The sequence below is a fragment of the Fukomys damarensis genome, unplaced genomic scaffold, assembly GCF_012274545.1.
Source record: "Fukomys damarensis isolate Sample0158 unplaced genomic scaffold, DMR_v1.0_HiC HiC_scaffold_17, whole genome shotgun sequence".
Classification (NCBI taxonomy): domain Eukaryota; kingdom Metazoa; phylum Chordata; class Mammalia; order Rodentia; family Bathyergidae; genus Fukomys; species Fukomys damarensis.
Genome location: NW_022900929.1, coordinates 21,665,204 through 21,678,053, shown reverse-complemented (window position 1 = coordinate 21,678,053; position 12,850 = coordinate 21,665,204). Strand labels below are relative to the sequence as shown.

General features: G+C 38.4%; 1 protein-coding gene and 1 pseudogene across 1 annotated transcript in view; one reads left to right on the top strand and one right to left on the bottom strand.

Annotated features, from left to right (window-relative positions):
* The window catches only part of Auts2 (activator of transcription and developmental regulator AUTS2), a 1,133,790-nt gene that overhangs the window by 491,754 nt on the left and 629,186 nt on the right, over window positions 1-12,850 (bottom strand). The gene's annotated exons all lie outside the window — the stretch shown is intronic.
* Window positions 7,168-8,113, top strand: LOC117286517 (annotated as a pseudogene).

Below are 12,850 nucleotides of genomic sequence, written 5' to 3'. Positions count from 1 at the left end.
CTCATAGCAGAAAGCAGCTCAAACCACCAAACAACCAATACATTCAGTAATTTGTTTCCAAATTCCTAGAATGGAAAGTTAACAGTTAGCGAGCCCCCCTCAGGATGGTCAGCCGAATGGCCATCAAGGGCCCACAGTATGATAAGTGCCATTCAACAACAACCATCTACTGGATCCTGCTATGTGTGTTACCCTTCCATGTCATAGAAGCACAGAAACATAAAGAAGTATAATGCTCTCACATGTAGAAAAAGAAAATCCATCAGCAAATATAGATAGTATATGCTTTCGTTAGTAAGTAAACAAGAAAAGGTGATAGAGGAAAGATGACAATGACACAGCCACCAGGTCCTCAACTCCTTATGACACACTACTGTGCATCCACACTAAAGCTGAATTGAAACAGCTTCATCATGACATTTAGCCAGTGCTGGAGGTTGTTTTGCCACAAATAATTGGCATTTTAAACTTTTATAACAGGTGAGCTTTGAGGAAAGCCCTTTGATCAGTAATAGTAACTAATGAAATATTTTCTGTGACTATTTTTGCAACTGCTAGAGAAAACCACATTTTCATATCCTTGACACTACTGCAACCCTAACATAGGACAGTGAGTACAGTTAACAGCCTCTGCCCCTGTTTTATACAAATTACTTTGTGAGGAGTAACTCTACAAGTGATGCTCCCAGAAAAAGAGATTTCCATGAAGGGGATGCATGGCTGTAGATCTCTTTTAACCCAACAGAGTTCAAAAGACCACCACTCCCACAGCCTAGCAGTGACTGTGAATGAGTGTGAGCTGGTAAGTGGGAGCACCAGCTTACAAGATCCATCTTATGTGACTTTCTTAAGATCAGTGTGATGATCTGAGAGGGAGAGACTAACACAGGAACATTTTCCTTCTCTATAAACTGTAGATTGAAAATACCGGGACAGTTAATAGCAAATAAGAAACTATATCTAAAATATTTTGAATAGCACTTATTATATATAAATGAGTAATAGGTGCTTGTAATTATTATTATGTGGTAGCAGAGCAGTAAAGTGTAAAAGAAAACACAGAGATCGCACAGTAAAAACACTGAGAGACAAATGACAAAGTTTTCATAAGGAATCATACATAAATGTAAATCACATTTAAGAAGTAGGAGTTCTAACAATGGTGTAATCCCAAGATTTTAAAAAATCTTGGCGAACTCATCCAAGGATAACAATAGGCGTTTTCTGAAGTCCAAGCTTCACTCTGATTGAAAACAACTTCTAAGTGTCTCCACCTCTGATAACCACTGTATTTCTGCTTTATTTTCTGAGAAATCTACTTTGGAGCTGGAAAGCACCACTGGCTGCCCAGGGTGAGCTGCCCTAAAGTAGGCAGCTGGAAACCTTGGACCCGAGGCCAGAATGGAATGGGGTGAGGGGTGCAGCACCACCACTTCAGGAACTGAACAGTGCCACTTGGAACTTGTGGGCTGGTTCCTGCTGCCAAAGGGCTGGAGGCAACCCAGAACCAACTGCTAGTGGTGCTTCGAGCCCTGGATGAACCTTTTAACTTGCTGTTGAATTTGTTGTGTTTTGCTAATGATTTTTGTAGTAGTATTCATTAACAATGTTGCATGTTGGTCTGTAGTGTTTTTCCTTCTTCTTCTTTTTTTTTTTGTAATGTGCTTGTCTTTGGTATCAGTGAATATTGGCTGAATTTAAAAAAATGAAAAAAAATCTTGGCAGGTGCTCAACCTTGTCTAGATCTATTCTAGGGTATAAATAAATTATACATTAAAATTAATATTCTAAATATTAATTCATATATGTTATATCAATGACCAAAGTATCAGAAAAGCTCAGCCTACTGACGGCACAAATATTTATGACTTCTGATCCTCAAATATGACTTGGGTGCTCATGCTCTAGTTAGAATTCCTACCAAGAAAACCATGGCAGTGGGGCTAAGCACAATGTTGCATACCTTGCAATCCCAGCTCCTCAAGAAGCTCAGATAGGAAGATACTGAGTTTAAGGGAAGCCTGGTAAAGATCCAGTCCCAGGAAAAAGGTGTGTGTGTATGTGTGTGTGTGTGTGTCTGTGTGTGTGTGTGCGCGATGGTGAGCTGTGTATGTACTTCAGTGATTGAGCAATGCAATGAGGCCTGAGATGCAATTTTCTGTACTAAAAAAACCAAACCAAACCAAGCCATGACATTGGGTATTTCCCATCGCAGGGACAAAATGCCTAACACATGCAACTTAAAGGAGAAAATGGTCTATTTGGCTCTTGATTCAGAGGTTTAAGTGCATAATAAGCTGGCTCCTAGGGAGGAACATCATGGTGGAAGCTCTTGGTGGAACAAAGCTGGCAGCCAGCTCAGAGCACAGCACAACTCCAGTGAGAGATATGTCCTCATCCAAATGGGCTCCCCACAGCACATTCAACTATGAACATCAGTAGGCTCACAAATAAGTATAGTACCCCATGATCCAGTTGCCGCTCCAGGACACTCTTGATTTAGTCAAGCTGACAATTAAGATTAATTGGCACAGGACACATGAGGTATCCAGCTGTGATGACCTCAGAATGAGCTTAATTTTCTCTTTGAAATTTTGAACACTTTAAATGTATACATACACATCACTATGACTACCAGGTAAGGTGAAACATCAGATAGTGAACAAATGTTACCACTGCACTAAAGGCAGTGTGAGGCTGTAATGCCAATTACTTCATGCCTAATGTAAGCCATTTGCATTCTTGAGTGTCCCTTTACTAGCAGCGGTAGAGTCAGCCATGGTGATCTTTATGGATCTTCTTCACAGCCTAAAACATGATTAGGACCCTAAGGGAATGGTTTTAACATCAAAAAAATAAATAAGAGTAAGTTCATTAAAGTTAGACCTCTGTTTTGACTATATGAAAGTAGATATGAAACATATAGTGTTGTTAATGGAAAAAGCATATCAGAGAAAAGCCAAAGGATCAGCTCAATCTTGACAAAATTTTTATATGTAGGGCCGAGGATTTAGCTCAGTGATTCCACTGCCTGCCTCACAAGTGCAAGGTCCCTAGTTTGATCCCAGGTGAAAAAAAAATTATGTATCTGCAATTCCATCTCTAAACTCAGAATACCTGGAATCTAAGTCATGTTTATGTGAGGTTCACTAAGCTATTACTTTGCTCTCACATTCTGTATTCTTCACAGTTTAAATTACCCATCAGAAGTCTCCACATTTTTTAGGGGAAAAAAGTCACCTTATGGTTAAAAGTAAATATACACTATATTTTTGCCATTTCCATAGGCAAAAAAAAAAATATGTGTAGGTAGGTCCCAGGACTCAGAGGAACATGTATGTGTACTAGTGATAAGAGACAGAGGTATAATTAAGAGGGCAAAGTGACATCACAAGCCTTACACATGAATGCTTAAGTTCTTTAAAATACATGTGGAACGTCATATGGCTTCATTTATATCCAGTACTACATATTAGAGTTTCTAATCCAATATGAATTACACACACATAAATATACATGTATACACTATTTCATAGGCATGTTTTGAAGCCAGTGACTCCACAATTACTACTGTAGTATAATAAAAATTATACTATTCATATTTGTTTTATCACAAGCCTATGGAACAAAAAACTCCCAATATATTCCACTTAACTCTGGACTGAATATTAACTATTAAAAGTTATAATTCTAAGGGTTTTCATTAAGGATACTGAAAACAACTATTAATTTTTATTTATTTACTACTGGCAATTAAACTCAGGGCCTTCTACAAATCTAAATCTCCAGCCCTTAATTTTTTTTTTTTAAATTTTGAAATAGGTTCTCACTATGTTGCTCATGTGCCCCTTGCATTTGAGAAACTCCATCTTAGCCTCAGGACTAGCTAGGATTATAAGTGTGGGCCACTATAACCAGCAAAAATAACGATTTATTGATTACCAACTGCTACCTCTATTTCATGATTAATTATTAAACAGGCTTTTGACTTTAAAAAAAGTGAATAGCTTACAGTGTGGTCACCTGAAAAATACTGCAAAATGTTAGTTAACAGTCCTTGTATTGACAGTGACAGAAGCAAAACACTTGATATAATGCTAAATTTAAAAACAAAAGAGCCCAAATTGTACATTCATTATGTTGTTGTTATTAAAATTGTACACACATATGTTCAGAGAAATCAGAAAACAAAGTTCACAGCAGGTTAATAATAGCTCTAACTGAAAACAACTCAAATGCCTAACAACAAAAATACTGTCTAGTATCTATAAACAAAATATTACATAACAGTAAAAAAAAACCCTGCTAAACACAAAAACATGGACAAATTTCAAAAGGCACTATGTTAAATCAAAGGAGTAAAATGTAAAAGATTATGTACTGTATTTTCATTCATATAAAATTTAGGAGTTAGCAAAAAGAATTCTGATGATAGAAATTGAAACAGTGATGAATTCCAGGATAAGAGTAGAGACAAGGAAGGCAAGCTTATGAGGTGTTGGACATTTTCTCTATTTTAATCTGAGTGGCGACTAGAAGAATATCTTTATATATTAAAAAGTAATTTAGTGTATAATTAGAATGAGTGTACTTTGTAGTACTTATGTTTTTTTGGCTTTTAAAAAAATAAAACCTTAAGGAAGCGAAAAACTCCCAGAATGGTTAAATAAAGAGCTTGGCAAATCCCTCCCACAAAAATAAACAATTAAACTGTATTAGTCTATCCAAACTTGCTTGTGAAGATACTGGAAATTTATTCAAGGCATCACTTAACAAGTGCTTATTAAAGAAAAGTTGCTAACCCTCAGGAAGAAAAGTGAGAGTCTATAGCTGTGAGCTTTTTAGTGAGGTGCTACTACAAGTCCCCACCCCACATCAGCTCCATCATGAAGAAGTACTGGCAGAGGTAAGTTGTGAAGTGTGTGCTGTTGAAAAGGACAGATTTCTTCTGAGCATAACAGAAAGGGCACTGTAAAAAAAAAAAGTGATTCCAATGGCAAACAATCAGGAAAGGCAATATTGTAGCGAAAAATCTCATTACTGATTAAAGAAGGCAACGTATGAAATTTAACAGTGAAAGAGCATCTTGATAAAATCCTATTTATATCTGATGGGCTAGAAAGAGATATTTAAAAAACAGTGATGCAGGGATGAAAAGTGTTGAGAAACTGCCTCTGACCACCATTTGAGAACTAAGCTATTTTGACCTAGTGGTGATGTATAGAAGTGGCAGTTGGAAGAAGAACTCAATGAATCAAAGACAAGAGCAACTACATATCATGAAGAAAACAGGCTACAAAGAATCGGAGCACTCCCTTAACAGCACTGGATAAAAACACCAAGAATCAACAAATGGGATTACAACAAATTAAAAAGGTTTCTTCACAGCAAAGGAAACAGAGTGAAGAGACAACCTACAAAATGGGAAAAAATTTTAAACTAGCTACACATTGAATGGAATAAAATTTAATTATATATAGAATAAGTAACTAAAAGTTAGACCTCCAAAAAAAAAAGGACCCAATAAAAAATGGGCAAATGAAATAGACACTACTCAGAAGAAGTGCAAAAAAGAATAAAAAGGGCCAGGGATTTAGCTCAATGGTTCCACCACCTGCCCTGCAGGTGCAAGGTCCGAAGTTCAACCCCTGGTACCAAAAACAAACAAATAAACAAACAAACAAACAAAACCCCCCCCAAAACAGCATTAGGGGTCCATGGTATAACATCAAGCATACAAAATACACATGTTAGAGGTCATGAAAAAATGTTCAACATGTTCAAAAATGTTTGCTGGCTATTAGAGAAATGCAAATTAAAACAACACTGAGATTCCATCTTACTCCAGAAAGAATGGCTATCATCAAAAATCAAATAATAACAAATTCTGATGAGGCTTCAAGTGAAAAGGAACCCTTCTACATTGTTGGTGAGAATGCACACTATTATAACCACAATGGAAATCAGTATAGAGATTCTTCAAAAACTAAAACTAGAAATTCCACTGTACCAAGCTATTCCCCTTCTGGGTATTTTCCAAGAGTTAAAGACATCAAATTACAGTGGTATGTGCATACCTATATGTCACTTAAATAGTGTTCAGAGGCACTGTCTCAATACTCTGCACCACAACTCATAATATCCTGGAAGTGGTCTACATATCCATCAACAGATAAATTAATAAAGAAAACATGGTATTTATACACCATCAAGTACCACTTTTCTACAAAGAAAGACAAATTTGAGTCATTTGTAGGAAATTAGATACACCTTGAGAGCAACATTAAGTAGTATAAATCAGACAATATTGAATAGTGTCTCTTGTATTACAAACCAAAAGTATAAGTAAATTAAAGAAAAACAAAGACAGATGATAAGAAACAGGGAAATAGATGTTTTGCAAAAGGGAAAGGGGATTAAGACCTAGAAAGAGGGGGAAGGCAAGAAGGAGGATGTGTTAAAAGAATTAAGATGTGTTATGTAGATGTATCCCCCCATGATGAATGTGATCATTATGCACTGCAGGCATGTACTAATAAATCTGGAAAAAAAAATAATTGATTCAGGTAAGTAGGTATATCGCAACACAAATTAAAAGAGAAAAGAAACTCAAGAAAACCACCACTCTACCTATATGTGAAAGGAAGAGAGCAAAAGAAAACCAGAACAAGTTGCTACACTATCTAAAATGTACATTTCTCAGGAGGAAGCAGTGAGGAGAGATTAAGATGGATAAAAAGAGATACCCCCCAAAAAAATAATAAAATCACTAGTGCCTAAGACAAAAGCATGCAGTACAAACGTCCTCTATCCAGGCATGGAGGCACATACCTGTATATCAGAACTTTGGTAGGCTGAGGCAAGAGGATCACAAGTTCAGTTAAGCCTAGGCAATTTAAAAAGTTAGCAAGACTCTGACCGAAAAGGAGGTGTGTGTGTGCTGGGGATGTAGTTTAGTACGAAGGCCTTGGGTTCAACACCCAGTACTGAAGAAAAACAAAACAAAAAAGGCTACCTGGATGCACTACACACTGTCCAGCTGGGGGCAATGATTAACCCAGCGGGGTGGCTGGCATGGCCGGTGGCTCTTGCCCAAGTTTCCTGGCAAAGCGCTCAGAGCCGGCATGGCATGGCACGCATGGGTACTGGCCCACTACCGGGGTCACCATGAGGACTCTCCGCAGGTTGAAGTTCATGAATTTGCCTAGCTTCAGTGACCTGGGCAAGAGAGACCTGGTTACTGTCACTGCAAATGAGAGGGGCACAGAGCAGCGCCGGGCCTGTGCCACCACCATCTGGAACAGCATCCACAAAGAGGTGATCGTTGTCTTCCAGCACAAGGGGCTGCCTGACTAGGAGCTCTTCAGCCTCAACAAGAGTGTGCGGCAGCTGTTGAAGACAGAGCTGGGGTCCTTCTTCACTGATGTGCTGCTACGCTGTAGGCCGTATTCTACCCCAGTGCAGGGCAAGGAGCCTCTGGCACGCCAGTTGGCTCAGCTGCACTTCCGCAACACCATCACTCTGAGTGTAAAGCTGGAGGACGCGCTGGCTGTGCCCACTCCCGCGTGCCACCCACCATTGTACAGATGCTGCTGGGCGTGCACGAAGCCCGGGGTGTGACCGATGACTACCTTCATCTGGAGACAATAGTACAGAAGGTGGTATCGCAGTGATGGTCACTTTGTCCATGCCTACATCTTGGAGAAGCTCCTCCTGTGCCGCTCCCGCTCGGGGGACATCCTGGCCAAGAACCCTGTAGTGCACTCCAAGAACTACACGCTGCTGCTGAACCCCGCCACCGAGGGCGAGGCAGAAGGCTTGGTGTGCAGCAGTGAGAGTCCGCAGACACTCATTGTCAGAGATGACTCCTGCCCCAAGACCCAGGACCCCACCGACTCACCCGGCCAGGGCCCCTCAGGGGCCTTCAGTTCGCCCCTGACACCCCACTTGGGGCCTTGCCCCAGCAGACCCCCTCCCAACTCAGCCTCTCAAACTTGGCCTGGCCCTTAGCTCCCCACCCACCTGCAGTCCTGAGACCCTGGTGGACTCGGACTCTAAGGGCATCTTCATCGACTTTGGACAGGGTGGTGGCTCCAGCGTGTCTGACTTTTGAGGGGCATGCAAGACTTTTCTACTGCCCCACCTCACTGGCCGGACAGCAACTTCATCACTGCCTCTGTCACCTTTTACTCCCCAGTTGGCAAAAGAGCTGTTGTCCGGGTGTCACCAGATGCACAGCGAGGGTCTGACATGAATGGGGTCGCTGTACCCCTACCTGCCAAGTTGGCAGCATCCGCATCCCTCACAGAGACTGAGTTGGTGGCACCTTCCTGCCCCGCGCGGCTCTGCCCCCAGAAGGCAGGGCTCTGCAGCAGACCCATGTTCTCCAGCCACAGCCTGCCCTCACGTGCACCAGGGGGAAAGGCAGAGGGTGGAATAAAATGTGTCTGCTTCTCCCAAAAACATAAAAATGTTATCTCTAGGAGGCCTAAATGTAAAAGACAGTAAAGCACACAATACAAATATTTAATGTTTTTAAATTGGCCCATCAAAACTTTGAAGTATTAAATGAAAAATTTTATGATTCATTAAATACAGAGTAAGAACAAAGGAACAGAAATTCTAAAAAGGAACCAAAAAGAAATCTGAAATTCAGAATTACAATAACACAAATGAAAAATTCCCTAGAGGTCCACAGCAGTGTATTTAAGATGAAAGAAGGAAGAGTCGGGTGATTTGAAAACAGATCAATGCAAATTATAAATCTGAAGAAAGGGGAAAGAATAAAAAAATACACACAGTATTATAGACTTGTGGCACAACACCTAGCATACAAAATGTACACGTTAGAGCTCAAAAAAGGAGAGAAAGGTATAGAACACAATTTTTCAGGAAAACAATGGTCAAAAACTTCCTAAATTTGATGAAAGAGACATTAACATAAAATATCTAAGGACCTCTACAAAATTTAAGTAGGGTAAAGACAAATTCACACCTAGACACTTCAAATAACACTGCTGAAAGATGAACAAAAAACACCTTGAGAATATCAAGGGGAAAATGATGCATAATGTATAAGGGAAACAAAGTAAGATTAACCATGGACTTTTAACCAGATAATGGCAGGGAGAAGAAACTGAGAGATCATGTTCAAGTGCAAAAAGACACAAATAACTGTCAACCAAATTTTCTACACCTATAAAAAAAGATGATAAATTCGTAGCTGAATGGGTGATGAGCAGGTAGGGCTTAGTAGGAAGAAGAGGGCCATAGGAGGATTAAAGATTTAATTGCATTTAATCCTTAGCCCCTTCCTCTCTGGCTCTTCCCCCATTCATTGCTTCCTTGATGCCATGCAGAACCTTACTGCTTTCCTCTGTCTGTCACACTCTTCTGCCCTTTTCCTCATAAGCTGATCATGGGCTGAAACCTTGAGGTAAAAAGAAACCTCTACTGAGGAGAAATTTTGTTCTGAAGAATGGCACTATCTAACAGTATCTCCAGGACTTGGAATCTGGACAGCTAGAACACAAATGTTTATTGAAAAAGAAAGAGCTCTGAGAGTTAAGAAAGAGTCAGCAGGAATACTAGAAATCACAGAGAAACAGGACAATGCAGAGAAAAGATAAAAGCAGTCTGGAACATTAACCCTGGCTCTCAGGTAGATTTGTCTCCACAAACACAAAGTAAGCTGGGAGAGGGTAAGCCGCCCCTGTGAGAAACAAAAGACCAGCAACTCTAGCCCCAAGAAAGGGCCATAGTATTGTAAGCTGTATGTTCAGTGAGGATTTTTACTCTGAAAATGACTCATTCTAAATGGCAAGCTAGAGTTGGAGAAGAGATTCAATGCAGCATCTGCTTTATGAGACAGATATAATCAGTAGGCACTTTGGGAAGAGCTTACTTGTTTAAGACTGAGCAACTCTAAGAATCGGAAGGCACAGAATGACTGCATTTCAGGATTTTTGGGGCTACCCTACCAAACTGACTGGATAAGACACAGTCATGGAGAAGGGCAGACTAGTCACAGACCTCCTGAAAAGTTTAAGCAATGGAGATCTCAGGCCAGGAAGAACACAATGGTCCTGCATTCTGGGTAAGAATCCTGGCCAGTCACGTCTGGTTTCCGAGAGGGCTGAGTCTGAAATGCTGGCATTAAGTCCAGCAGAATGCTTGATCCACCTCCCCTCACCACCAACATCCAGGATAGAGCTCTGTGTTCTGTTTGCTTTCCCCAACACCAACAGGGATTCAATTTGACTTAGACAGCTGCCACACCTCACGGTATACAGAGGGGCCTCTTGTGAAAGAGGAACACCTCTTGAGCAAACAGGCCATGGAGCTAAGTGGATAGCAGGGACTCGGGGCACACAGAGGGACATGCACACTGAGAGTTGTTAGAGTGAATATGGCCCTAGAATAGAAACTGTACCACTGAATGATTTGCCCAGCAGGAAAGGTAGGCGAGGTCTCAGTTGACACACACACACACACACACACACACACACACACGCACACATGCACACACATGGTGTGGAAACAAAATAGCTTCTAGGTGTGACTTACTATCCCTAGTATGATTTGCAGCAGGAAAGGTAGGCGAGGTCTCTGTTGACACACACACACACACACACACACACACACACGCACACATGCACACACATGGTGTGGAAACAAAATAGCTTCTAGGTGTGACTTACTATCCCTCCGCTACACCTGGCAGATTTCAATATTACAAGATCTGGAAAGAAACCGCTCAACCACACACTGAGGAAGTCTTTGACTCAATTTTTTGTTTGTTTTTTAGATTCTTTATTTTCTGTTGTTCTTCTTCTCTTGTTATTTTCCTTTCCTTATTTTTTCTGTTACATTTACTGAATTGTATTTATTTTTGAGTTGGATTGTTTATCTTACTTTTTCCCTTTTTCTCATATTCGTTTTCTTACTTTTTCAAATTTTACTTCTTTCATTTTTCCCTTTACCCAATCCCTCTATTTTCATCATTATTACAATTAAGTGTTATTAATCTATTTAACTGGGAAAATGCTATTATTGTTGAAATCTATTGTTAATGGTAATACAGTTATTGCAGTTAGTAGATACTGTGTATCAGTATTTAGTTTGTTTCTGTATCTATATTATTATTGTATGTAATATTGAAGTATTATATATCAATATTGTAAATAACTGGGAAAATAAATACATCTTTAAAACATAAAGATAAGTGAAATAAATCAAACTGGTTAAATTTACTTTATTTTATATGAGAAACCCAAAGTATCAATAAAGAGCAAAATAAAACATGGGTGGTAGGAAATAAAAAAGGTAGACCTTCTGCAGATAAGGAGGTGTTCCAAAGACAGAGAAGACAGGGCAGGGAGGTGGAAAAGAAATAAAAAGATGCAATATGTATATGTACCAGTTCCCCATGATGAATGTATTCATTATGTATTGCAAACATGTAGCATTAAAAGGACTTTAAACATAAAAAGCAAATATTTAAAAAAATAAAAAAAAATCTGCCGCCTTAAATTGTGTGTCAGGTATTTGGTCCCAGCAACAAAAAGCTGACCAACACAGAAATTTAAACAGTAACTCATAATCATATGAAGACATAAAAACACTTCCAAAGATAATTATATAAAATTATATTTTTGGATTTTCTTCTCTCAATCATTTTTAAAGGTAAAAGCAATAAAATAGTAATTATAAAATGGTGTTGTGGGGAATATTCTATACAAAGATCATATAAAACAGAGTTTGTAGTTTCACACATTTAACAAATACACAGGAAGAAATATAGAGTAATGGAAATGCTAACCACATAAGTTATTAGATTATTTATACTTTCATAATTATATTTTCTCCTGTTTTAACATCTTTAAAAGACAAGTATTAAAGCATGATTGTAACTTTGCACAGCTGCATTTACAAGATAAACAGATGTAATTTTTTTTGTTGTTGGTACCAGGGATTGAACTCAGGTCGTCGTGCTTGCCAGGCAGGCGGTGGAGACACTGAGCTAAATCCCCAGCCCTATACAGATGTAATATATATGATGATTATAATATACAAGGAAGGTGACAAGATATATTGAAATAAATTTTGAGCATATAGAAGTACAATAAATTGTAACAAATGGTATGTACTATAATTCTATAGTAACCACACAGTAAATACAAATATGGTAAAAAACAAAAAAAGAATTAAAATCATACACTAAAGAAATTCATTTAATATAAAAAAACAAAAGAAAATCAGTAGAACAAAAAGATACAGATTTTAAAAATCTAAATAAAGAAATTAATGACATCACTGATAATATTAACTATTACAGGATCAAAAACTCCAAATAGAAAAGAATATCAAGACTGAATTTAAGGAAATAAAAGGACCCAACTGTATTTTCTCTACAAAAGATATACATTCAATTAAAACACAAAAAATAATCTAGGAGAGAAATGACTGAGAATGATACAAAAGATAGACAAGAGCTGCAGTGAATATACTATTAGTCAAAATACATTTTAAACAAAAAATCTTAGAAGCAAAGTTTATAATGGCAAAAGAGTCAACTCAGCAAGAAGACACAGCAAATATATATCTACATCAATTCAATAAGCATATATACAGTATATATATGTGTGTGTGTATATATATATATATATATTATATATATATACTGTGTTGTATATACATTGTATTATACTATACTGTATATATCTTCCAAAAGAGCAAAACCTAACAGAACTAAAGGAAGAGAGAATCCAACAGTAAGAACTGGAAATTTAAATACAGCAGTCTAAATAATGGATAACACATTCAAATAGCAAATCAAAAAATTGACCTG